General features: G+C 43.8%; 1 protein-coding gene across 4 annotated transcripts in view; it reads left to right on the forward strand.

Annotated features, from left to right (window-relative positions):
* Nucleotides 1–9,227: 9,227 nt before the first annotated feature.
* Nucleotides 9,228–27,473, forward strand: part of raly (RALY heterogeneous nuclear ribonucleoprotein) — a 98,127-nt gene continuing 79,881 nt past the window's right edge. For all 4 annotated transcript variants that reach the window (XM_069531449.1, XM_069531437.1, XM_069531444.1 and 1 more), the window contains exon 1: nt 9,228–9,760. The gene's annotated coding sequence lies outside the window, so the exon portion shown is untranslated. The remainder of the gene's footprint in view (nt 9,761–27,473) is intronic.

A 27,473-nucleotide genomic window follows, 5' to 3' on the forward strand; every position in this document is an offset into this window, starting at 1 on the left:
CACATCCATAATAGATAAAGTTTGATCTCATCTTCTGTCATTTACTCTTTCTTTATTCCTCTTCTCATACCATTCCTGCATCCTCCTCTCCTCTCCTCTCCTCTCCTCCTCTCCTCTCCTCTCCTCCACCACAGTTCATATCACAGTCTCCAGCTTGTTCTTCCCTCCCAGGAGAAGCTACAAGCAGTGAGCTCCATCCATAATGTATATAAGCTCCAACACCAAAACACATTCTTCATACAGTGTGTTTCTTTGAGCAGACAGGAGCCGAGGAAGAGAAATGCAACACAGTAAACTGAAGCTGTGTGGAAAATACTGTGGACTCAGCATCCCGGTCCACAACCACAGGGATTGACAGAGAATGGAGAATTTTACATTTTCATCACAGCAAAAAAACAAGATAAAATAAAACATAATTAAAACAAAGAGAAAAACAACATTACCCATGTGTGTGTGTGTGCATGTGGTTTAAATGCTGCTTTTAACTTTTACATTTTATCTGAGGAAAACTCAAGAGGTCCAGCTCTCCCACAAATTAGTAAACTAGAATCTCTCTGAGTCTTCGACATCCAACCTTCTACCATCTTCACCTAAAACCTTTTGATTCACGACCAAAAAGTTGACTCAACACCTGAGCGGAGGAAAAATGAAAAGAATGGGTCTTCCTCTGTTATATCAAACCCCTTAATCAACAAGGTATCCAGGAAATCCGACCCAAATTGACCATTTGATCCCCTCCAGGAGCCAACGTCCTGTTGCCATTGACCTTAAGAGGTCGCCCAGAGACCCTTAGAACCACTGAGGTGATCACAGATCAGTCTTAATGGGCCTCTAAAATGTTTCTTATCGCCTCCGGTTCACCGGCTCCCCTCTGATGCTCTGGCACCTCTTAGATGACGACTGAAACATTCTCAAGGACCCCCGGTGGGCCCCTTTAAAGATTTAGAGATTTGTGAACAACTTCTTGATGGAAACACATGCTCGTGTTGCTGTGCACTTACAACCACCTCTGCTGATATCTTAAGATTTCAACCTGCTGATCTGTGCACAGCTGCCATCTCCCCGAGCTCCTCGGCGCGACTTCAGATGATTACAACCTCAAAGAACACTTCTGTGTTTCCAGCATACCTACGTACACTACCACAGGGGTGGCATGCAGGGACTGCTGTGTGTGCATGCTACATTGAATATGCATGTGGTATTTGCATCGCAGTATTCCTTCATGGATCTTTCCACAGAGCAAAGAGGAAGAGATCTTCCTTAATACATTATCTGTGCTCAACCTATGATGGAGATACTTGAGGTTGTTTGTCGCCAACCTCTATGACCCATTTTAAAAAGAGTCCCCCATGTGGCAGCCATAAGAGCAGGTCGACCACAAACCAAAGTGTCGGTAGTTCGATCTCTGGTTTCTTTAGTTCACATGCGCAATTATCCTTGGAAATGATTGGGAAATTGCCCCTCGTGCATGTGCTGGGGGGGGAATAGAAGGAGCACAGCGTATGGAAGCAAAGAAAAAATATCAGTACTGTCCTCAGCATGATTCAAAGATCAGAAACTTTGAGACTGAAGCAGCGTAAAAAAAAAAAAGGTCACAGCCGAGCGAACAACTCCTCCAATCACAGTGCAGGGATGAAAGTACGTCTAAACCTGTGAGGGGAGAGATGTTCAGACCATCGCATGTTCCTGTCGTCCTGTTTCTTTAACCGAGCAGTCATGATACGACTTAATGTGGTGCAGTGAAATCATCACACCTTTCCATTAACCTTCCTCTCACACACACACACACACACACACACACACACACACACACACACACCTTGTTGCGTGCTGTACTGCTGTTTGATCACGCTGAAATAAATTAGTGTGTGACAAGACATTAACGTATGCGTGACAGCCTATGTAACGAGCCACAGGCGTGTGTGTGTGTGTGTGTGTGTGTGCGTGTGCGTGTGTGTGTGTGTGCGTGTGTGTGCACTGTGGGTTTGAATAAGTTATAAAGAGCAAGAGAGTGGATAACGTCTGGCTGTGATAAGGTTGTTGTAACACACTCGACTGCAGAGAATTCACGGAGCAGATGCAGAGCTGTAGTCTTTAATAAACAACATCTGGCTTATCGACGGGTCCGGCAGGGCGGGAAATAAAACGTGGAGAATCCAAAACTCAGGTGGAAGAAGTCGGAAACTGAGCAGAAGCACGGCGTGACACGAGGGAACTGAACGCACAGAGACCGATAGATTAAGACAAGTAGGTGATCAAAAAGACAGGAAGTAAAAAGTGTGTAGTTTGTGTGTGAGGGACACAGTGATGACAACATGTTCCCAGGTGTATGAGTGTGTGTGGTGCATTTGTGTATGAGTGTGCCTGACTGGACTTGGAGCGAGGGTGTGAGCAGGGGGTGGGTGTGTGTTGGCCCGTACGCTGTTCTGCAGCAGAGCCGGGACTGAGGCGGTACAATAGCCTACAGTGATGTGATCCTCGTTAATTACCCTCATCTTTGATCTGAGCCTAACGAGGAGAAAACTAGATGTTAACGAGCCCAGGAGAGCTCCGGGGGACTCTCAGCTACTAATCACTCCGTGGGAGAAGTGTGTGTCTGTCTGTGTGTGTGTGTGTGTGTGTGCGTGTGTGTGTTGGCTAATCACGTACGTGGAAGCCTCCGACTGGATCAAGTTCCACTGTCTCATATAGACACAACACATCCCTCCAACATCACTATCCTTCCCATTTAACTTCATTAGCTGTGTCTCAGTTCGGGGGCCACGTCCTGCGGAGGATCAGGTGTACGGCGGTGGACACTGCGTCGGCCGATCGAGATGATCCAGTGACGCACACCAGCTTCTCCCGTCGTTACAGCCGTCGCCTAGCAACAAAGCTACAGACGAAAATGTTCCTGAGTCGATTAAAAATGTTTAGAAGATGTTTTTTTAACATTTGAACCTTTAGCTGTTCAGTTGAGTGCTTACATTTAAAAATAAAGTCTCCTGACGTTTTCGTCTGGCTCATGCCACAATTTACGTCTTTGAAAACCGTTCATCAGTGCACGCCGCCTCCGTGATTAATCACTGCACGACTAGTGAGTTGCAAACACTCGCCTGCCAGATGTTCTGTCTCAGTCACACAGATGTGCAACTCACGGTTTAACCATTAGTCTTGACCTCGACCTCGTCCACCTGTGTATGGACCGGAGAGTTTCTGACTTTGAGTCCTCGTCTTGGCAGCAGAGGAACTTTCAGACACTGAATTAAACTTCTTTCATTATGACCTGACGCACGGTTTCTTTTGCTCTTAAGTCTGACGGATGAAGTTTTCTTTAATCTTAAAGCCTTTGACTGGTCGGGGGAGACGCTGATGTAAACTAGATTAAAAGTGTGTGTTGGTAATGAGGAGGTTAAATGTGGAGCACGTTGTGTCGGGCTGATGAAGAGAAAACCAGAGAGAGAGAGAGAGAGAGAGAGAGAGAGAGAGAGGAGGTGGAGAATGAATTACTTTGACCCACAGCTGTGCACGACTGCCGACCTCAACCTTTGACCTCACCCCCTGAACTGCTGCTCTCTGTAACTCAGTTTATATTTCACCTGGGGTTTGGGTTTCACCTTCACTCGCACAGTAACCCCTGAAATGATACTTGGACTGCACACACACACACACACACACAATAACACAATAACAGGATACGTGTAAATATCTTGTAAATAACTGCGGCGCCTTTATTTACAGAGAGTAAACGTTTCATGGGAGAGACGCTCCTGTAGTCAGGGAACTCCTCACAAATTACACAGCTGGAAGATTCTTTTCTTAAGCGAATAAAAAGTCATAAAATTTGAATGTTGGTGTTTAACAATACGATAACAAATTTTACTGCAGTAATCTGTAAAGGTTACTTTGATTCTTGATATATTGATATATACCATGTCGCCAAAAGTATTTGGACAGTAACAATAATAGGAATACTAGGTGTATTTATAAAAACTAAACAAAATGCTTTAGAATGAAACAAAACATTCACATTAGATGAAATTGATTAAAAAATATTCATCAAGAAAATGACTTACCTGTGTCTTGACTATGACGACACGACAAACCTAAAAAGTGAAGCCTAATCACCTTGATCGCCCCCTGGCTGCAGTTAAGGTCATGAAACCCTGCCTCCTCCATGTTAGCAGATGTTTTCTGTCCGTTGAGCTTCTTCAGTTATTTGATGACATAAAAACAGGGTGAAACATGAATATTTACATGAGGCGACTTTCTTTTAAAGCACAACATGACCAGTATCCAGAACATTTTAGCTTCAGTTTGTTCAGTGAGAGGATGCAGAGACATTTTGTCGACCAGCAAAGTTACTCCACAACAAAACTGGGAAAATCACTTGATCCCTGAACTGCTGACAGGAAGATTGAGAATATCCTCATGTGCTGTGAGGAGCTTACCTGAAAGCCTGATGAAGTTAGCCCTTGAAGAGATGCAGGAGGTGATCGCACACAGCGGAACACGAGCACAGCAGGTTGGAGGAAACTGTTAACACTGAAACAGACTCTGTTGATTTGGCAGCTGATGTACAGCAGGGAACACGCCTGTAGTGATTTGCCTGACAGAAGCAGATCTGGCCTAGATTCTCAGACAATAATCAGTCAATGCGGGAATTCAAACAGCTTTTTAGCAAAAAAACAAAAACTGTGCATCAAAGATGTTGAACTGACAGGATGGTTTCTGGGTAAAGGTATCTCTCTCCAGGTTGGTCTCCGGGGACTTCTCGGATGTTTTGGGGGGTTTTCGAAACAAGCTTTAGAAGCAGAAATGTTATTTTCCTCACAAGAACAGAGAAACAATTGACTTCTGAAAAGTGAACCAGGCATCTCACACACCTTGAAAATATCACAAGCAGATCCACGCGCACCTTTCCAAACTTCATGTTGTACTCAAATAAACATGTATACAGTCGCTCAATTAGTTAAATCTGTGATCGAGGCTGTTAGTCCGAGAAAAAGATGCTTGAAACCACCTTCATTGTACGTTGTTGGTTTCCAGTAAAGTCAGCACAACCACAAGCGTTTCGATGGACTTCAGGGGCCCAGGTAAAAGAGACCTGCCCCCTCTATCAAACCATTCCACACCCATCAAGCGCAAATGTAGATGTTCTGCTTTAAAACAAACTTCTTTTTGCAGAAAGTCAGTAGCATGCAGCCTCATCAGGCGGTTTTTCTGACCATGGTGTCATCGCCGAATCTGCTGCGACGCCCCGACTGTCGTCAAAGGTGGAAGTTATTATTTCAGCACAAAACCTATTCCAGCATCAGGAAGAGGTCTGCAAAGGAAAACTGCTTATCTCGTCACACTGAGTTAAACAAATCCTGATTTTTAGCTTCATCTGTTCCAAACTTTCATTGGGTCATTCTCCAGTTTTTGAGCGATCCTGCTACCAGAGATGAAAACCTCCTCCCTGTGTCACAGCAACATAATAAAATCAGGACTGCACGTTGCTTAATGCTGATTATTTAGAGAAGCAGCTGGTGGACAGGCTGCTTCTTCTTACTGGGAAAAGCTTCCGTCTGCTTTCCAAAAACAGTCCAGTGATCAAACTGGATTTTCATTGGACTCGTGAAAAAGTTTGTCCCAAAACTTCTGTGTGTAAAATGCAAGCCAGTGAGCGTGTGTGTGTGTGTGTGTGTGTGTGTGTGTGTGAGTGTGTGTGTGATAGAGAGAATCAGCACGTGTGTGTTGATCTGAGCCTCTGATACATTTTCATACACATACAAGGTCTGTTCCATTTATACAGGCTGAGTCTTCTCCAAGGTCTGAGTCATAAATTCTAAGCACTGACATTTGAAGATTTTTAAAACAGCAGGTGTGTGTGTGTGTGTGTGTGTGTGTGTGTGTGTGTGTGTGTGTGTGTGTGTGTGTGTGTGTGTGTGTGTGTGTGTGTGGACCAAGCACAGACATTTTCACTCACTCATTTCTTCAATGTTCTTTTTGAGGCTTTAAATTTACTGAAATTTAACAGAACAAAATTCTACCACCTCCTATAAAAACACGGAGGTGCATGGATGTGACTGCTGAACATCTTTAAATCAACAAATCTCTCCTTCCACTTAAGAAATCGTTAAAATGGTCGACATGGAAACAAATCAACAGATCAAAAGTAGGAAACGTGTGTCTTAGTGTGATGATTGCACACGTTTGGATGTTTGCTAACTCTGGTAGTTGGATCCCTGGAGCCACGGCAGCTCAGCCAATCGTATCTTTAGCTTCGTCACCGGCCTGCAATGGATCCTGGGATAGGTTGGCCTGAGAGGGATCGACCTGTTGGGTCCCTCAATGTTCAGGAATCGTCTGCCGGTCTTGAAATGCTGCCTCCAAAGGACGCAGCCTTAGATTTGAGGCACAGCTTAGAAATACTTTGCAGCTTTGTGTCTGACCCTGAGTTCTGCAGCCCTTTGTGTAAAGCTTAACACTTACGGATCACGGGCTCAGTCCCACCGCCGTGATTCAGGGTTTGATTCCCAGTAGAGCCGCCTCCGACTTGGTCACAGATTTCAAACTACAACTCCAGGTTTGTGTGAAACCAGTGACTGATTTCATATTTGTTGCTCATCTCTGTTTTTCTCGTTACAGTTCAATTATACAGTTCCAAGGTTCGTTTGGTGAAATCATCGATTTCCTTTCATGAAAATTAAATTTTAGTTTCACCTTTTTACCGTACATTTAGTTTAAAGACGAGAAAGGGTACTGAGATAGATTAAAAAACTAGTGCATCACATTACACGCACGTGGATATGAGCTTTTTTTAAACACTGGACAAAAGAAGCTTGTTTTCAACGGGGGAATAACTCAGTTCTCTACCTGAGCTTATCAGTGACTGTGCTCTATGAAAAGGTCAGCTGGAGAAAATTAACCTGTCACATCGGCGGAGGCTCAGCTCAGCTACATGCCGAGATAATAAAAGTCTCGCTCACATGAATGTTTGCTGACATATAACGTATAATGTGCTCAGTGTCTGTGTGTGTGCGAGCATGTGTTCTCTATTGTCAACGTTTAAACCGTTCCAGTGTGGTTTTAGTCTCAAAAGACACTTTGGAATTGAGCATCAAGACATTTCGATAAATCCCAGACAGATAAAATCGGTGAATTTCAATCACGTGTAACTGGGAATGTCAAATGATTCTTGTCATGTCAACGCACGGGAAAACATGTTTTCAGATTCTGCAACGTGATGTGAATATTCAAGCCATCGTCTGTATATGAAGACACGTTTCCACTTCCTCCCACCATCCAGAGAGAAGCCGGAATATACGAACGCTGCCATCTTGTGCTGAAGACGCCAAAACAGTGATCGGGGGAGGGGGTGGAGCCACAGTAGCGAAGGTCCCACCAATCGAGAGTCATCTGTCAATCATCACGTTTTACATTGATAAATCAAACACTCATCAGTTTGATGAAAACTACAGAAACCACCTTCGTCTACCGTGTACTGTATTTGGCCCGTGTCCCATACTCTAGCCAGCCACCAGGGGGCGATCAAGACACTTCGGCTTCACTTGAGCCGCCGAACATTCTCTCCACAGTCCCCTCCGCTCCGACCCCGTTCACGTGTGTTTCCCTTCGACTCGTCTTCACGTCAGCGGTAGAGAGCTGAACTTGAAAACTTTCTGCGAGGAATTAACGCGGATTTAATGACGAGAGAAAGACGAAGCCCACATTCTCACACAACGTCTCCTCAGCTCATTAAGCTCAAGTCAGACGCATCAGCAGGAACTTGTTAGGAAGCTTTCAGGGGAGAAAAGATGGGAGATTTTCTTGCCTCTTCACTGTTTGTGGAAAACGCATTAATGGGACTAATGAAGGAGAGAAGGTGATTACGTCTCCGCCCAGATCGCTGAGGTTTGTGCAGCTGGGGTGAGATAAGGTGAGTTAACGGTGAAGAGAAGAAAGTAAAGTGAGGCTGCTGCTGCAAACTGATGGGAGAGATAAGTGAGAGAAGTTTTCACCTGTGTGTTTGTTGGTTTACACAAAATCGGCGGAAGGGAATTCCACCGGACTCGGGGGAAGGGAGGGGACATGAACTTTTGTTGCAGATCCAGACGAAGACTTTTTTAAAAAAAACGTTCTTTTCCATTCCAAGATAAGATTTTTTTTTTTATTGACAAACCCTAAATATTTCTCAACGTATTCCATTTTGTTGCAGAGTTTTTCAATCGCTGTGCTCGTGTTGTCAAACTGGTGAAGATGTTTGCTTTACGTTTTAACGTTTACACCCACAGAGAAATGGTAATGTCACATTTTCTTATTTTCTATCTGCAGAATGGTTGAAGCGTACGAGCGTCTCTCACCTGTCCCATCTGCTGCAGGTTGGACGACAGGGACGCTCGTGTCCCTTTGTGAAGGTGATCAGTGTTTCGGCGAAACGTTTCTGGACAGTTGGATTTAGATAAAACTTGACGCCGACAGATGTGAGCAGCTTCTGGCAACAACCAAAAAAAAAAACCTTAAACTTAATTATTTAATATGCAGATGTTTCCACACATCTCCATCGTGATAAATAACAACTCGGTGGTTTGTTTGTTTCTCACGTTGGAGCAAAACTAAAGGTGTTGGAGGAGAAACGCTTTAAAGAAAACAGAGAAAAACGAACTAACCTTGTTTCCATTAACAGCTGCGGGATCTGAAATGTGACCCGACAGAGGATGAGTGAGACGCGAACGAGGTTAATGGAAAAACATTAACAGCTAAGTGCTCATTTAAAAGAGCGAGAGAGAGAGAGAGAGAGAGAGAGAGGAACGATACTGAAGCTTGAAAAATAAATTGAGTTTGGTCACTTGTTTGTTTTTAATCACATTCACTGGGATAGAAACTGAGAGTTTCCTCCACCTGTTATTAGTTTTAAACTGTAGTAGCACTGAACATGGTCCTGTATGTGTCATGGTGATATTTATGAGTGTGTGCGATGTGATGCCGATCCAAACAAACATCTGGATCTGGTGTATTTAAATGTGGTTTAACGAGGGGACTGATAGAAAATGAAATGCCGTCACTTCATTTGAAAAGTTAAACGTTCTATTCTGCTCATTTATCCAATTGCTGTTAATTTCCCTCCAAATACAAATATATTTACTTCAAGAATAAATAAAATAAATTTCCCACCATCCAGCTTGATCGTGTAGAGTCACGTGACTGTGACATCATCAGGTATTTAACAGCTGATTGGACCAGAGATCTGTTTGAATGGAGGAACCGGCAGCAGGAAGTTAATGGAGCAGGACGCGCGCACCTTCACGCATCACCACTGTTTTATTGGGGACGAGGTGAACAGGCACGTGGAGAATATGGAGTTTGAAACAATCACCTGATGTTTCCTCAATAAAAACAATCAAAGTGTTCGGGTTTAATTTCCAGAATCAAAGCAGCTTCCTGATAAATATCACATTTGAGAAACCAGGTTCTTTACTGAACTGATGTTTGGATCAGATTTTTAAAAAGAGTCTCTCTGGTTCTGTCTGTGCGCTTTTTTTTGTTTTTGTTGTTTTGCTTGGTGCCAGAATTACGCACGAAGCTCCCGCGGCTGCAGCCCGGGCTCCCCCCCCTCTCAGCCGGGGCTCAGTGGTTCGCTCCAGTCGGCTCCTCTGCTTTTCATCCCCGCCCCACTCGCCGGCGCGCAGTCGGAGCTCCAGCCCGGTAACCGAGCGCACACTGAGCCGAGAACCTCCTGCGCACTGGCCGCTGCGCTCCTCCTCGCTCCAGCCTCAGTTTTTTCCCTCCTGCGTTGGTAGGTCACATCTCACTTCTCCTCGCTTCTTTCTTTCTTTCTTTCTTTCTTTCTTTCTTGCTGGGTTGTTTTCCTTCATTTTTATTTTGATTCAGCGGATGCTTGGATTTATTGTCTGTTTGGTCCTGCGATTCTTTACCGGAGCTTTCACCTGCTGCTTCATCTGCTCCAACAAAACCTGCACAAATCTAAATATCAGGAAAACTCATCTTCTGTTTTTTTTAAATTTTATTTTAGATTTATTTGTTTCTCTTATATTTTTATTGTCTCCTTTTTCTTTTCATTTTGAGAACTGGTCTTTTCTTCTATTTGTATTGTGTATTTAGATTTTTGTCCAATTTATTCTTCTGTTTTTTTTTTTATAAAAGCCAAATGGGATTTAAATTTCTCTTGAACTTGAACATTGCACATGCAGCATGACAGAACACCATGATGAGGATGATGATGAGGACAGTGGGCAGTTGTTGCTCAGACATCCATGGACCTTCTCATATTTCTGTTGGGACAGTTTGTGCCTGAATGTTGAGATTCTGTGTCAAACACACACACCTACACACACACACACACACCTACACACACACACACACACCTACACACACACACACACCCCTCCTGTTTTCACTGTCGCTCCCCATGATGCAGACCAGGAGGAGCTGACAGGTCGAGTTTGTAACTGTCATGTCCGGTCCTGCATCTGTTATGCGAAATATCAGCTGACAGGTTATTGCTCCTTGTTTCCAGAGATCTGCACCCTCACTGCATGCTGGGAAATATTTCCATGACATGCCCTGCTCGTATAAACCCTTCACCCTGAACTTTGCCGTGTCTACATTTGCTCTGGCGTTTGGATGAAGTGTAGTAGACTGGAAATAAGGCTCGGATGGAGAAGTCAGATTTATTTGTAGCGCTGCAGATCGCTCATTGATGAAGCTGAAATAAAAAGTCAGAGGAATAAAGAGGTTTAAATACTTTTAGCTGAAAATATTATAGATGTTCAGATATTTGTTTTCATGTCTGATACCTGGACTTTGTGTTTTTAAACAGAATAACGACTACAACATGTCGAACCAGTTGACTAACCCTTTATGCAAGTGATGATTGTTATCATGGCTCAGGTTAACCCCTCCCCCCTACAAATACAGAACATGAATGGTATACAACTTTAACTATCTAGTATTATCTAGAACACAAATAAAAATATAAAAGTAGGAATATACAAGAATGACTTCCTCTAAAAAAAAACACAACCAGCGTGAAATTTTGCCAAATCGCTGACATGTTAGCTCCCTGCGGCTAATGCTACACTACAGGAAAGCTCTTCTTTGGCAGCGGCAGCGGACAAGAAAAGATTTCCAGAAAGATAATTGCATCTCTCTCTCTGTGGGTGAAACTACAACACTTTAAGGACCTTCGTTGGTTTTTGATTCACTGTGTTGGAGGGTTAAAGGGAAACACACGCTGGTGATTCAACTTTATTAAATCAGTTCATGAAAAGACTGAATCGTGAGATTTGTTGATTTCCGGTTGAAATCAGAAATGAACGTCTGGGGTCCAATCGACTTGTTGGTGAGAATAAGATCAGTGAAGCTGCTGCTGTGTTTTTTTTTTACTTGACTCAAACAGCATCTATAAGTAGATTTATGATCTTGGTGTGTGTGTGTGTGTGTGTGTGTGTGTGTGTGTGTGTGTGTGTGTGTGTGTGTGTGTGTGTGTGTGTGTGTGTGCTGACGTGCTTTGTTTGGAGGCTGATGTGATTTTTATTTTGTTTGTAGTGGAACAAAGCTCACTTATAAAAGATGTTTCAACTACTCGTGTTCCCAGAGCAATTATTTGGCAAACACTTTTTTTTTTACTTTAGTTCCACACATCAGATACTACTTAAGGCTCCACTAATTAATATTCTACATATTACAGGAGTTCCACACTTTTCAATTACTGTGGCTGATTAGACCCACGCTCTGGTTGAAGATGTGTGGAGCTCTGCTGAGACTTAAGGTGCAACCGAGCTTAATTATGTTCCCCATTCATTTCAGTTTGTACTGAGGCAAAACCCACTTCTCCCACTTGGGTGTCAAGTGTCTTCATCGTTGCTGATATAGGATTTCACAGCAAACGAATAAAAAGTAGGCGAGAAGGAGGATGTTCAGCTGCCTTTACCGCTCGACGCAAACAGATTCCACCCGGTGAGGATCGGTGAGAATGTTAAGACTTGAGCCTGTTTCTGACCCGATCTCTAAGACGTTCGACTCATTTTAGAGTCAGAAGTTCAGCTTCTTCGTGTGTCTTTTTCTGCTGGCTCTAAAAATCCAGTGTTCACTTTCTGCTTGGCTCCAAACATCAGACTGGTCCGGGTCGAGAGCAGCTGGTGAACGTAGCGGAACATTTAGCAGCTAAAGAGCCGGACATTTCCCTCCGGAGTCGGTTGAGAACCAAAACGGAGCTAAAAGATTCAGATTAATGGACTCAACTCGACTCCGGATAAATGCTAACCTGTCTGTGTGACTGTCGAGGCTTCGAATAAGCAACTGTTTGTGAACACGGTCGAATTAAGACCTTAAGAGGGAACGATATGTAAATGCACAGCTTGTCTCTGCAGAAGGTCGTGACGCTGAAACACAAACGGAGAAACTTTGAGCTGAAGAATTAGGTTGGATGAGTCCAGGTACATGTAAAACACGATAGTACGAGTAAACACACAGCTGAGTGAAAATACAAACCGCCAGGACCGTGTGTGTGTGTGTGTGTGTGTGTGTGTGTGTGTGTGTGTGTGTGTGTGTGTGTGTGTGTGTGTGTGTGTGTGTGTGTGTGTGTGTGTGTGTCCGTCCAGGCAGCTGTATTGATAAAAACGAGGCGCATGAAAACATGGATGAATAAATAATAGCAGATTTTAACTTGGTCATGTTAATTATTGAGCAGCTCTGTGCTGATAATGAATAGAAGCTGCTGCACTTTGACTCCACCTGTAGAATCTCATTAGTGTTCGTGCCGGGCAGGATTGTGTGGTGTTCAGTTTGGCCGTACACACACACACACACACACACACACACACACACACACACAGTTGCCACGAGGCAGTGTTGCTTCTCCATGTTGAAGAAAATGGATTTTTATATTGATTTCTGTTGCTTATTTACACGTTTCCAACATGACTGCATATTTCTTTAGCAGCAAGAAGTCAAGTTAAAATAAAAAATAAAAAATCTGAGGCTGAACATGTGATGGTGTAAAAAAAAAACAACTTAGTGTAGATTGTGTTTCGTTTAATTACTTTATCATTCATTATTTAATGTCGTCAAACAAACCTTGAGTCACTGCAGGAGGACCCAAGCCTCCGTGTAGGAGGTGCTCGCTCTATTGGTGTCCTCAAACTGTCCATCGCTGCAGCTCCTCTTTTCAGCCTCTGTCTGAAACGCTTGTCTCTTTAAGACACGCCCCCCCCCCTCACAGTAAAGCCCAGTCTGCTCTGATTGGCCAGCTGACCCACTCTGTTTGGATTTGTCAGTCACTAGATAGCAGCTGCAGGTAAGAGTGCAGCTCGGGCCGCAGTTTTCTGTCCAAACTCGTCCCAGCCAGAGAAAAGTATCATCAACACGAACCTGCGCTCTGTGTTTTGGGTTCGAACTCGCCTGAGAATCGATGTTTCCCCTGATAACGGGCACGTAAGGAATCATGTCGAGTGCAGTGTGAGCCAACACGACCCAAACCTGGATATAATTTCAAAATGTTTGTCAGGTGACGATGGGTCCTGATGGTCGAGATGGTCCTGATGGTCCTGGTGGTCCTGATGGTCCTGATGGTCCTGGTGGTCCTGATGGGTTAGTGTAGGAGATGTCAGACTCCGCTCTTGTTTTTTTTAGGGTGTGCCAGACGAGCATCATGCAAATGTCATGTGACATAACGTTGGTGCAGCGGTGTTGTCAGGAATCCTGTTTCAGGAGCTTTTATAACTCAGCAGAACTTTTACAGACTGACACACAAGAGGATAAAGCCCATGTCCCTGTGAATTCTCCTCAGACGACTGAATGTCCCAGTCCTGCAGTGCATCAAGCCATTGAGACTTTCTCATGCAACACTTCAACAGATGCTTTTAGCCGAACTCGCATCCTTTGTTAAGTCAGACTCAAGGTTGCTTCATCAGAATATCATGCACGGAACATTTTTCTCCGCAGCTTAGCGCGTCCACGACTCATTCTACAGTTTCCTTCAAACTTCTCCTGCTTTGTGCGGAAAAGTCCAGTTTTTTTTAAACAATCAAACTTCAAATTCAGTCGCATCCGCTGCTAAAAACCTGCACGTGTTGCTGTGGCGACAGGTGACCCGGACGTCCAGCGTTTCCTCTGAGATTCTCGGCAGCAGTAGAGCTGCAGGGTGAATTCAGTTTCGCTTCAGCCTCCTCCTCCTCCTCCTCGTGTCTCTCCGGGTCAGTCGGCATCTTTCTGAATGTTTCTCTCGAGACGCGATCCTACAAACACGGGGTTTTTAAAACTAAGACTGTCTTTGTGTGAGAGGTGGATTTGTCTCTGTCTTTGTTGCTGTTGTGGACGTTTCCTTGTGGACTGAGCGAATAATGAGGAAAATAAACGATGTTGCGCTGAAGAACATGTATTGCAGTTTGTTTTTCACTGAACTAGTGTTCATTGTTTTATTGTGATGGTGTCGACGGAGGTCTGAATGTTAATCTGGAGCCACATGTTTGTACAGTTGTGCCGTGCTCACTGTGTATATGTGGTTTGTAAGAACCCACCAGAGAAGCTTCGGGCGGTTTTACACAGAGATTCATTTGCTGGAGCTTCAGGCTCTTGTTTTTAACACATTAAGGAAAATGTGGAGCAGCTCAGGAGCCTCTGAATTCTATATTTTCTTTCTCATTCTCACTGAAAACAGTTTCATTCATTACAGAAGAGATTTTGCATTTGTGTTGCTCATGGCGTCGTTTTTCCCGCTGATCACCGCCAGACTCATGAGAATTCGAACTCTTTTCCAGTAAACCGTCTGTATTCAGTGAAGATGAGCTGAAAATAAGAAAATCAGGATGGTTGATTATATCTGAAGAATAAAACTTCAGTCTGGACGGTGTTTTTATTTCATATTTCCGGTCCCAAAACTAGATTGTGACTAATAGAAGGGTTATCCGATAACATCTAATGAAATGAGCCAGACATATTGGTGTCAACATTTACTTTATTTAAAAGCTTTTATTTTACAAAAAAACAAACATGTGCATTTATATTTTACGTGTATAAACGATATTTTCTTTATTCCTCTGTGGTTTGTTTTCTTTAATTCATAGTTTTTTTTAAATAAAGTTTCACTTTAAAATGTCAAGGCTTGATTACAATTTTTGTCATAAGGGTTTAATGAATCAGAATCAGATATATTTTACTTATTAATATCGTTACCAGACCCCAGAAATCCTTATTGGTTGAAACTACATGTTCTCAAGTCTGTGTTTTAAAATTCAAGCCTTTGGTCTGAGAAGCAAACGGTGGAAGGAGTGAGAGGAAAAACTAGAAACATGTAACTGTAGGTCTCTGGCTAAGGATTATCATATTTTATCTTATTTTATCTGCACTGGACCTTTCCTGGTTAAATGAAGATAATGATATGAAGTGACATTAATGTTCTAGTGAGATAATTCTTTTCACAGCACATTGAGTGTCTTGAAGACAGATTCAGTTTTTTCTTTGGATCTTGGCCTTCATCATTTCTTTTTATGTTGAGTCTTTACCCGTCATTTACCTCGGAGTGTTTTTCTAAGGCTTTTGCTTCCATTGATCGTCTGTAAAGATGAGTAACGTGAATGACGAGCAGCAGGATTGTGCTGTGGAAACCTTGAAGTCATGTGGTTTGCGCTTTAACTGTTTGACCACCAGACGCCTGAGTCTTGAAACGTCAACGCCCACGTACCGGCTGTTCGTCCTTATATGTTCTCGTGTTCCTATGGTAAAGGTTTGGGGAGGGAAAGATCACAAAGATCGTGGTTTGGGTGAAGGGTTTGTGTAAGAGCGACAGAATATGAATTTTCTGGCGTCCTCTGGGGGGAAAAGGACAAAATGTAAAATCCATTTTATACCGTTAACGTTCCCTGAGTTAGTCCCAGGAAGACAATCCGCACATCAAGAAGCAAAAAATTATTTGGAGAAAGCAAATATCAAAGAGAAATAATTTGATTGAATATTTGATTTGTGTGTTTGAGTCAGTTTTGGGTCAAAGTCATAAATGTTTTACAATATAAATAATTTAAAAGCTGCTTCAAATGTATGAAACACCGACGACACCGCGGTGCGTCTGACTGACGGTCCCTAATCTCTGTTTTGCTGATTTTTCCCAAAGGCATGTCAGACGCTCACAGCAATGTGAAGAGCACAGCGGAGAAAACAAAGAGCGGACTCATCATTTTTCCTGATTGTAAAGACAGCCAGTGGTTTCACTGAGGCCTCAGCACTTTGTATTAATGCAGCAGGGCCTTGAGTCCAAAATGAGAGCAGAGCGGCACGGAGGAAGAAAATGTTTCTGGAAAGTGAAGCACGTCATCGGGAGGAATCAAAGTTTAAAGCAGCAGCCAAATGCAGTTGGACGAATTTTGATAAGTTAAACTAAGAGGAAATGATTTCCTCTCGACTCGACTACCGTAACTCTCTTTATTGTGGTCTTACCCAGAAATCATTCCTGGCTTCCCGGGTTATTTGACGATTTGATTTTAAATGTTTCTAATCAAACTAATCCGGATGAACTGTCCGTCAGCACAACGGTGAAAGTAAGAGCCAGGGGAAGGAACCTGAACCAACACAAAGGTTTGGGGACGTTACATCATGATGTGAGCGGGGACGGTTCTCAAAATCGCTCTCTCGTGGTGCATTCAAAGTCGCTCCGACACTGGGTGCTTCGCTGCCAGCCGGCCGACAACAAAGCTGAGCGATGCCAGGAACCAGCGTGTGCACAGCTTCCTTTTAAACTCTCTTGTTTGCTTGTTTGTGGCTGCGCTGTTTGATTTCCTGACAACTGAGCTCATGAATACGCTCGTCTGACTGTTGATGAACCAGGCTGTGTGCATGTTTACTGACTAGTCGACTGACTGACTGACTGACTTGTCTCTTTGTCAGCATCTCTCTCTCTCTTCGGCTTTGCCAAAATGTTCAAGTAAACTCTCATTAATGCAAATTGCCTGCACGCTCTCTCTCTCTCTCTCCCTCTCTCTCACTCTTTGCTCCATTCACAGCCCTCCTCGCTCGCTCGCTCTCAGTCAGGAGGAGTCCTGACATTTAGAAACTCTGCCGCCTCCCTGATTCAGCAGAAACGTGGAAACAGATGGAAACCTCTCGTCTCCCTCCGCTCTCCATCTGCTTTCCCTCTCCTCATCCCCTCTCGACTGCTCTGTCTCATTTGTAATTTATGTCTCTTCACTTCAAACTCAGGCGTTGTCAGCGTGACAGCTGAAGATCCCGTTAGCAAGCTTTCAACCCCACCGTGAGATTTTTAGCGTCTCCCTCTCGGTGCATCTTTGAAACGCCCTGTGAGGCCTGAGTGTCAGCGGTCGCAACAGAGAAAGAGCAAACACAAGAGCATTGTGGGTCAGTGCTTACTTTTATTATTTCTGTAGCTTTTGGTTTAATGTGACGATCTTCCCGAATATCAAGAAGCTTCCATACTTCATCCAGATTCTTCTGACTCGTCTCTAGCTGCACTCCTGATTTCGTTCGTCTAGTATTTGTCTATAGCAGCAGTTCATCTCGGTCGGATGGAGCGATAAACAGTGACTGCTAAAGAACCACATGATGGTGTCGTCCCATGCAAAGTGAATGAACAACATTTTCAGTTTTTGTCTGAGATCTGAAGTAGCTCTAAGTAAAAGCTGCTTCCAGACAAATGTCCGAGTGAGAGGTCCAGCGCTCTGCGGACGTTCAACGCGAACTCAGGTCGGGTTCAGACACAAAATGAACAAAGATTATTCTCTGGCTTGTTACGGTTCTGATGGAAAATGTGGCTGCGCTCTTTTTTGCATGCATGTTGCTAAATGGAAAAACGCGGAATGAAAAAACACGGAAGCAAGTGATCCAGAGATGGAGAATAAAGGAGGAGTGGAAGAAAAATGAGACAGGAGCAAAGAGAGGAGAGGACAGAATCATTAAAAAGTCAAAAAGATGAAAAAGAACAGGGAGCGTGTGCAGCGAGGAGAAGAAGAAAGTGGAGATGGCTGGATAAAAGGGAAAAGAGAGGAGGACACATCAAAGAGTGAGAAGAACAAGAGAAAGGGAGAAGGTAGGAGAGCGGAGGAGACGAGATGGGAAAGAAAACATGAGGGACTGATGAAAGAAAGAGGAGGAGGAGGAGGAGAAAAGGTGTAAGAGAAGAGGCAGGAGAGGAGTGTGAGTAGAGATTTGTGTGCGTGCGTGTCTAATGACTGATAACGCGAAGCTGACGTTGAATTATAGATGCAGCCGAGGTGAAATTTTCATGAAAATGTTGCTAAGCCATTCAAAGATTAGTCAAACAACCTCAGACATGACCTGCGAGATGGAGGGATGAAAAGAGGAAGAGGAGTGGTGAGGAAAGGGAAGAAGGAGAGGTGACATGTGGGGGGCATGGAGGAGAAAGGAGGATGAAAGGACACAGGAGTAATGGAAAAAGATGGATGGGTAAAGAGGGGAGGTGTAGCGAGAGAAAAATAAATTACCTAATGAATGAGAGAAAGAAGTAAGTACAATGGAAGAGATGGAAAGGAGGGAGGTGAAACTGCAGGAACAGAAAGGAGCAGAGGAGGTAGTGATGAGGAGATCATGTGAAAGGGAACAAGGCAGAAGAGAGAAGGGTGCAGAAGGGAAAAGGATCGGAAACAAAGGAAGGAGAGGACAGAAGGACGTATAGAAAGGAAGGAGAGGACAGATGGAAAGACGAGGTAGACGAGAAAAGATGAGAAGGAGGAGAAGGAGGTGAAGGCTGTGAGGAGGTCGGGGAGTTGAGGTCTCGTAACGGCTGTGAGGAGAGAAAGACGGGAGGTGTAGAACAGAAAGGAGATAATTTACATCGGTTCGGATCAGATGAAATCAAATCGTAGTGATAATAATAAACAGGTGTTTGTAATGAACGTGTTGAAGAACACGTGTGTGAGGAAACATCTGGAAACTGATCAGCTCCCGTCTTCACCCGAGGCTGTCAAACTGACCACCAGCTCATTAACATGCTCCGTCCTACGAACAACATGCAACACAGAACACGTCTGCACGTGTGTGTGTGTCAGCTGTGTGTGTTTGCATGTATGTGGAACAAACGCTCACATATCTGTGTGTGTGTGTTCATGTGTGATCTCATTAATCTCCTCAGGCCTTGTTTGTTCTTTGCATTAATAATTTCATCATTAGCTCATTTCCATTTAACAGAACTGTTTACAGTCTTTATCTTTGCAGCGCCGGCCGTTGTGTGTGTTGTTCAGTTCGTTATCAGGAAACTGTAGAAACATCCGCCTGCAGAGCCCGAGGACCCCAGAGTTCCAGACCGACACGCGTGCACGAGTCCCACACGCGTGCACGAGTCCCACATTTACCGTTTTAGACCATTCGCCCCCAGTTTGACTCACACAGATGCGTAAAACCCGGAGAACCAAACTCCAGCAGCAGTTCTGCCAAGCTCTGTTCATATCGGACTGGTGTAGCGTTGAAGAGCTGGTAACTTCACAATAAGTGATAATAAAACATATGTTTTATCGAAATAAAGAACATTGAAGGTTAGTGTGCCTCTTATTTAATATTTAATATAAATAGTCCCAGTTGTGTTGGTCGAGTTTGATTGACAGCTGATCTCTGGGAAACGTGGCGCAGATTAAAAAGCTCACGTGTGGATGTTTCTCCGACCGTTAGCCTGAACATGCTAACAACAGCGGCTCGCTGATGTGAGGACGAGGTGTGGTTGTAAATTATGACAATTATCAAACAGCCTCATCATTTGCACTTATTTAATTTGAGTGGCTGTCTGGCTTGGCTGCGCTAGTGATGCATCTCCTCCCATAAGGCATTGCCCCGTTGGAACCTGCAGCTCGGCCGCTGCCAAACGCTTTGGCTCCCACTTCCTCCATCCATCATCCGTTCATTCATCCCGAAACATATTCGTCTCATCCGCCCGCCGCCCACCCACGGCCTCCGGGGTGTTTTATCTGCACGGATCTGTCGGGTTTGTTGCGCCACGAGGTCGGTCTGTGTATCATCCATGCATCGGTTTTCCTGAAACGTTTAATCCATCTGCAGGACCCTCAGTGTGTTGCTTGCTTGTGGTGGGTCACATGACCACGTTAGGTCGACCTCCTGCAGCCTCATCCATCAATCCTGAATATTTGACGTGTCAGGGTTGTGCGTGGAAAATGCCGATACTCTGACTCAGAAAAAAAAAAGGCCTGTTGGTCGTTTGTTCCCCGTTAAAACATCCCATGATTTCTCATCTTGTTGTTTACTTCATGATGAACACACTTCCTCAAGGATTACTGCACTTCTCTAACTTCACGGGACAATTTAAGCTTTTTGTTTATGAGCATTTTTAAGCCGTTTCCAGAAGACATGACCTGAGAATTGGGTCCAGACTTTACCCTGAGTTTTCATTTAATACATGCACAACGCAGCGGCAGGTTCTCTGCACCGGGGCGTTCGCAACAGCAACAAATCCTCTGCGTTCCTCGGGCGAGAGGTGGAGCAGCTGATGTAAAACAGAACCTTCTTTTAACCTGAAATAAAGCAGGGACGTTGGTGGTTGTTTCAAACCGGAGTAGATGCTGCAGTCCTCCTGAGGCTGCATGTTGCCTGAGAGGCAAAACTCAGGGGGGAAAATATTTTTAAAAAAAGGAAATCCGACGCTTCTGTGAGTAAAGTTTATTATTCTGAGTGCACGTTGGAAACTGGAAGCAGTTCAGATGACTGTATCAGCATTTTTATCAGCTCCCCTCATCCTTTTTTTAGAATCACGAGACTGAGGAGGTTTTAATAATGAATGTGTGATGTGACGCTGCAGTGGGAGGTTAAATGAGGAGCCTGTGAGTGGGTCACTGTCGGTTTATTTTCATCCGAGAGGTTCAGCTTCTCCGTGATCAGCAACGTCTGTCCAGCTGCTCTTTGGTGACTGCAGCTCCTCGTGTGTCAGGCGACATTAGTGACCCAGGCCTCACCTGTCAGCCGGGCGTCCACTCGTCTTAGAAGGAAAAGATTAAGACCCCATTAACTAATTATTTATTTTAATTGTGTATTTACTCATCGTCTCATCCGTGTTTTACTGCTGGTAATGAAAACTAAACACATCCGCTGCACTCCGGTGTTTATTCTGTGACACAACCTGGTTCGGAGGAAGAACAATGTGTGAAGGTCTCACTGTTCAAACTTTTCCTCCTCGGTGGTTTGAAGTCAGGTGAACGCTGCCGCCCTCTCTTTCTGCTCGGAGGAGCTTCCTCATCCAATTAAAGCGACACCTCAGGGAGCAGACTCATATTCCTCACGCAGAAAATGGTTAAAAAAAGAAAAGAAACGGTAACTGGAGTGGTTTTAATTTTGAGAGGGTTCGCTTTCTCATTCCCCAAAGTGGAAATTTGCCGGTCAGCAAAACTCATGATGCATCAACGCTTCAATAAATAGATTTCCTCTCTCTCTCTCTGCAAATATGTGTCTTCTGAATGGACAATCTCTCTGTCCCCGAGGAGCCTGAGTGGACCAACAAAGTATTCTATTATGTGCTATGATGCAAACAGTGAGGACGGCGGAGAAGACGGACTCAAAGAGGTTTCTGCAGTAAACTGGGAACTTATGAGACATGGTGACGAGCTGTGGTAGAGACGTGACAGCAGAGAAGATTAATACATCGGTGATATGAAACGCAAACATCCCTGTTTGGGTCCAGATGGGACGTTGGTCGCTAAACAAACTTAAAATAATTAGATTAAAAGTGATATAATCAGGAGGATGTTTCTCCAGTACGTAACAGAAGCAGTAGGTAATTAAATAATTAAGGAACTGAAACTGAAATAAGGAAAATATATGAATATATAAAGACAGAAGGGATGAAGGAGGAAGACGTGGTAAATTAACGTAAATTGGGAAAAGTGGGAGAAAGAAGTAGGAGACGAGGAAGGAGAGTTGAGATCAGATGTAGCCTCTTGTCTATAGAGTAAAAATAAATAAGGGAAGAAGGGGTCATGGAGGATAAAGAAATACATGAAGAAGGAAAGAAAGACTAAGGGACGACAGGAGGAAGGAAATCATCTCCAAACTTTGTAAACTGACTTGGTGCAGAAGCGTCTTTATGAATGTGATGAAAGGACAAACAGGGAGGGAAGGAAAGTTAAAGAGTAAAAGGAGAAGAGAGAGATAATGTTCCAGAAATGTAGGAGGAAGGACATGTTCATGTTGTAGCATCACTCATTATCTGCACTATAAGGGAAACTCAAACCAAAGAAGTCCAGTCCGCAGCTTTCGGACGAATCGCGTGATCTTCGTCAGCAGGTGGAGTTCACGCAGCTGCTGTGGTGTTGAATTTAAATGTCTGCGCACCTTCAGGTCTTCTTATCGCTGCTGGCTGAAAAACTGAGGGCGCCTAAATTCATTCCTCACCCTGGAAACTGAAGCAGAGAAAATAATCTGCACCAGAAGGAGCTTTTCTATCTCATGAATCTGATCCCTGCATCACACCGCTGACGAGTCCCTCAAAGACCGAAAATGTTCCGTGGTCAGACGGAGGATTTCAGATGTTGTTTGAAGCGGCCGATCTGATAAAAAGCTTTCAGCCATAAAATCTGTAGCAGCAGCCCCCGACCGCTGACTCAGACCGAAGACTAATTCATGGCTTGTTTGCTCAACAATTGTTTCATCTCACAGCTTCAGCTCGGCTTCAGGGCGGAGGTGGAGATCAGCCTCTTAGTGTTTCATTCGTGGACGAGTCATGTAAGTGAAGCTGTTAAATAAAAGTTGGTGCTTCTGCTCTTTCACAGATTCACTTTATCATGTGTCGGTAGATCAACTAATGATAAAGGCAGTGCAGAGTACAAGTACTCACTCTTAGTACATGTATCTACACTCAACCACTGTGTATCTTATGACTGCATACTATGTGTATACTATGTTTTTAGTACTTTGTTACGTATGTGTTTACTCCGGGGATCGTGTTCATATGAGTTGACAATAAAGTTGACTCTGAACTACATATATGAGCAGATATCTGTACTTTCTACTCCACTACATTTTACACTGCAGCCTCACGTGAGGACAGGTGACGTTAGAGTCCGAGGACGTCACAGCCGAAGAAGGGAATAAGACGGAGAGGCGGCGGAGTGAGGAAGTAAAGGATTATCTGAACACACCTCCTGACAAATCTGCTCCAACACTGTACGTGTGGAAATCAATGAAGGGTTCAGCGAACAGGAGGATGGAAGAACAAACGGAAGGCAGGAAGTGGAGTCCTTAGACCGAACTAATTGTGTTCAGGTGTGTGTGTGTGTGTCTCTGTGTGTTTTCTTACAGGTGTGTGTCTTTGTGTCACCATGCCTCATGCACATCTGTGTGCTGTGCTGCAGCCCGGAGCGCTGAGTTATAGTTTAATCTGGTCCTGCAGCCTCCTGCATTGGAAACAGCCTCACAGATCACAACAACATATCCAGAAGCAACACACACACACACACGTCAACCCGCACATGTATGTATAATAATGTTACGGTTCATTCATACTGTGTTTGGTGTGTGTGTGTGTGTGTTCGGTGTGTGTTCTACCCTTGACGACAACTCAAAGCTCTTTACAGTTCAGTTTATGCCCCTCAAGGAAGTAAACATCCCCTGATCGCTGTTGTGCAAATTAAACCACAGGTGGAAGTCGGTCGCCTCGGGACGAAGTGGAGACGCGTCCTCCATCTATATTTATAAACTATTGTCGACACTGTTGTGAAATGTGAAAAAGGCTTTTTAAAAGATTTAGTATAATCACCAAACCATAGAGCAGAGACTGTGGTTTCAGTCTTTTCTTCACTCATTGAAATCGGATGCTTAATGTTGAGTGACGCTCGGCGTGAATGCGGTTAATGTGTCAGTTTGTGTGAGTGACTGTTGAGCGGCATTGAATACAAACTGGTTTCAAAGCCTCTGAGAACATGTTCAGAAGACTTCAGCTGCTGCGGCTCAAACCATCCTGCGTTTCTGTGGAGACGCAAATGTGCAAAATGGGTTTGATAAGCACGTAATTATATTTACAAGAGCGTGATATGCTATTTTCTGCACGTGCAAATTTGTATTTTTTTTTTCTGAAACAGCTGCTTTCATTTTTATTTCCTCCATTTTATGCAGCTTTTAGGAGCTCAGGTCGTTTCCACTCACAGCAACTGAGCTTGTGTTTCCTGCTGAGCTGTGTATTATTGTGTTAAGTGGTTGGAAGGTGAAATCAGCAGATCTTTATTTTTAGTGTAAATGAAAGAGTCATTTATAAAAAAAAAAAAGGAGTCCTTTTATCTGGGGTGTGATATTTCCACAGTTCTTTTCTTTTCGGTGTTCACAAGACATCAAATCCTGTGTTTTCTGCACATTAGATCCTGTCCCCCGGCTCTGTGCATCATTCAGTGCTCGTGCTTGCATGTTTTCTTGTGGCCCCGGACTCTCAGCTCTCCTGCAAACCTGCTCCTCGAAATATCGTCTCGCAGAAACAGCTCTGTTGTCATGTAGCACAAACGTCCTGTCTGTCACAGACAATGTCTCCGGACATTCGTCACACTTTCTAGCTGAAAGGAAAACAATATATTTTATTTTCCATCCCGTCCCTCTCTGTCAAGGCAGCTGAATTCGCAATTCTGTAAAAAAAAAAAAAAAAAAAATTCTCCTTTCCAGGCGAAACCTGAATGTGTTTCCTTCAAAAGCATTTACTGGCAGCCTTTTACTTGATATGAAACCTAAATCCTTGTTGTGACATTTCAATTTAAAATACATGAAAAATACTTTAGGCTGTCAGCCAGTGTGGAGAACAGCAACAGTATTCACACCAAAGGAGATGTGCTTTGATTAGAACAGTGCTGTAGCATTGTGGGAAGTGAACTGAAGCCAAGTCTGTCAAAATGAACAAAAAGAAAATAATTATCCAGAGGACGCTCGCCTGTAAACTTTGAAGCTGCTGCTGCATGAATGGTTTATACGGCATCGACGTAATCCCTTCATTAACAACAAACAAGGCCCAGACGGCCCGGACTCTGTGTTGATGGGCTTTTATTGAAATCCCCTGAATTGTTGTTTTTACTTTCTTACTGTTTGTAGTTTTATTTTCCTTTTGAATGCAGACCACAAAACACTTTGCAAGTGTGTCGATTAGTTATTTAAAGGGCAGAGCCGGAAATAGTGATGACTTGAATTCATATCGCGGCTTTCGAGAGATCCGGGGAGGCTATAGATGTGTCTCTATCGGGACAAAATGGAAAAGAATCCACATAACAGCCCTATTCAGTATTTAATTACTGTCTGACCCGGAGCCCATGGTCTTGGACTCTGGGGGCGTTGCTGAAATCAATATAGGTCAACAGTGTGGCTCTGGAAGTAAAAAACCCAATTATCCTCTGAATGGAGATGTGATTATCATCCGTAATGTTCTAACCATCCGAGGAAGATTTACTCTAAACCTGGGAGATCGTGTCATAATGTTTTACTCTCCTCCTTCTCTCTGCCGTTGGCATGGAAATGTTTACCACCGTGTCATCTTGAACTCTTAACGTTGGACCACTACACTTAATTAAAACTACAGCGAACGAGAGGAAAACTACAATATATCTCGAAACTATATCAAGAACCAGGTTGGAATTCATGAAGAAGTCCGAGGAAAGGGATCGATGGTTCACGGACGACACGAAGAAATCACTTTGAGCTAAAGACGTAGTTATCAACAAACCAAACACCTGCAGAGTCTTTTCTTTAATTCATACGACACCCACATCATTTCTTTATTCAACACTCAGCTCTGATCCATATTCATGAAGGTCTGCGCCTTCTCTCTCTCTCTTTTTCAAAGTTTCTACACTTCACAACACTCCAGGACACCCCAACCCCCCCCTCCCCGCCCCGCAGCACTTCATAAAGGGATTAGACACACGAGTGCTCGGCTCTGACGGAAGGTCAAACTGAGGCACTGATGCTCAGTTAGTTGGTTTTCTGATATGTGAAGTGTGTGGTTGACTCCTCTGTCGATCGACCGTCCAGGTTTTTACAGAAAAAGATCCACGAGCAGCTCTGACGGAGGTGAAAGGGTAGAAGAAGGATTCATGTCGCTTTTGAGGTGAACTGGTTTTTGCCATAAAGAAATGCTGCAAAAGAAAATAAAAGCTCCAGTGAGTCAGATTCAGGTGAGAGGATCTATTGGCAGAAATTTAACGTAGAATCATCCTCATGATGTTTTCACTGGTTCATTACATCTACATTATATGAATTGTAGTTTTCTTTACCCCAGAAAAGACCCTTTATAATTAAATACTTTATATTTAAATACTTTATATTTACATGGAGGGGACCCTCTCTACGGAGGCCGCCATGTTTTTTTTTACATTAGTCCAGACTGAACAAACTAAAACCTTTTGAGTTTTTATGACGACTGAAGCTGCCACAGGTTCTTTCTCATGTTTGGAAGGAGAGGGGGGGGTGAGGGGTGTTCAGCTGCAACATGACACTTCACCACTAGATGTCACTAAATTCTACACACTGTACCTTTAAAACATTTCTGTCAATTTTGGCTCAATTCCCAAACCCAAAGCTTCAGTTGTTGGTTTTGTTGATTATGATTAGTGCATTAAAATATACAGACATTTTATGGATTTATTCCCTCAGTGTTTCTACGACATAAAACCAAACCTATGCCCTTGCTTATCCCCACACACACACACACACACACACACACACACACACACACACCGACTTGTGATAAAGTGAAGCCGACAGTAATCAGATGCATCCAGAAAGGTCAAGGCCTCCCGATATCCACCAGGAGTCTATCGCTGCCTAAACACATTACGCCGCGGATTAAATTCAATAACCTGAATTGCGCACACATATGATTGAGCAGTCCGTGTTAATACTGTTCACAGCGTTGTTATGACCCCCCCCCCCCCCCCGCTTTCATGTGTATTCATGACTCACACCTCGACAGCAGGTCGCATTTCTGCATATTCGCATAATCAGAGCTGCGCCCACCGAAGTATCCTTGATGGCGGGAAGACGAGGGGTATTAATGAGTTCCATGAGACAACAGAGACAAGGACAGGAGACAAAAGCCTTCACATAAGACTGCACGCAAGTACGAACCGGCGCCTCGCCAACTCTCGGTCAGTGTGGTGCAAACACTGGTTAAAGAAACTGGGTGTTTACATTACATCACCTTTAGTGTCTCCTGTGCAGGGACCATGAGGACAGAAAATGTTATGTAGCTTCGGCCTCAACTTGTCCGACCTCGACTGAAGGGCGCACATTCCCCCAGGGTCGTGTTTCCAGAACTGCCGATCAGAGCCGGAACCGATAAAAACCTGCGTCCACTGCCGAGTCATTTGATCCGGCGGCGACTGCTTGTTGTTTTTATTCCCATTGCAGACAAAAGCCAGATGTTAATGGGTGTAATCGGGTTTTTTGACCAATGGAAATGTTGATTTTCAGTGTAAATCTCTCCAGAATCTGAAGTGTGAGATCCTCTGTGATCGTACGGTCAAAACCAAGAGGAGACACCAACTTATTCATCTCCTAAA

This window comes from Paralichthys olivaceus, chromosome 2, assembly GCF_024713975.1.
Source record: "Paralichthys olivaceus isolate ysfri-2021 chromosome 2, ASM2471397v2, whole genome shotgun sequence".
Taxonomy (NCBI): domain Eukaryota; kingdom Metazoa; phylum Chordata; class Actinopteri; order Pleuronectiformes; family Paralichthyidae; genus Paralichthys; species Paralichthys olivaceus.